The following is a 965-nucleotide window of genomic DNA, read 5'->3' as shown; positions in this document are numbered from 1 at the left end:
TTGCCCGTTCTCAGCCTCTAATTGCTCGGACAGCAAACGGTTCTAGGTTCTAGGAGGTTGTGAGCTACATTGGTAGGAAGAAAATACCACAGTTTGGAGCAATTCTGACGTGGGCCAAAAAACGGCCTTATTGACACCCCTCCTTTCCATGGGAACGTTTGAGAACGCCCGCAGGGGAGAACCGCGTGATTATCTGCGCAGTTGAGAATGTTCTAGAAGGAGAAAGTTGCCGCGGCGTCGGAGTGGGGGTCGAGCGCAACGGTGGGGAGCCACAGAGAGACGGGAAAATCGAGGCAGTCTCTCGTGGATCGTCGAATAGGTAACACGTTATACCTCGTATATAGTTCGTTGTCGCGCTAAGTCCTGCGATCGTAATCCGAATGCGTAAATTATTGTACCACGACATCTCTAACAAACGGGAACGCCCGCGAAACGCGTTAATATTCGTTTTCATAACAGCGAACGGTATTGTATACCGCCGGAAACTTGTGCGTAGCTTAACGATACGTGCGACCACCATCTTGTGAATTATAACTTCAAGAATTGTGAACAACCATCACTGTGAACAAATAGTTTTGAATAAATTAATTAATCAGTGCATAAATAATTTCTGGAATTATCACATTTTACTTACATTCTACTTACCTGATCCATCGAAATCCCTCGTTGATCCTGGTGAAGCGGTGGCAGCGGTGATCCTGGTGTCGGCGACGGCGATGATCCATGCGTGGCAGGAACCTGAAAAGAAGAATTATTTATTAATCAAATTGATATTTCAAGGAATCATAGCTACTTACCTTCTCGGTTATCCAAGGTCAAACCGAGTGGCGACCGTTGATTATAAGGACATACAGCGTGAATCGTACTCCTCTGTAGTGCCGTTCGGTTACACAATCATCCACATCTCATAGAGGAGCAGGAAACTGACAATGGAGCAGAAGAATACATAAGTTTAGATTCTCAAA

This window comes from Temnothorax curvispinosus, unplaced genomic scaffold (genome assembly GCF_003070985.1).
Source record: "Temnothorax curvispinosus isolate PA1 unplaced genomic scaffold, ASM307098v1 QBEX01013597.1, whole genome shotgun sequence".
In the NCBI taxonomy this organism is placed as follows: domain Eukaryota; kingdom Metazoa; phylum Arthropoda; class Insecta; order Hymenoptera; family Formicidae; genus Temnothorax; species Temnothorax curvispinosus.
This window is presented reverse-complemented; position numbering follows the sequence as displayed.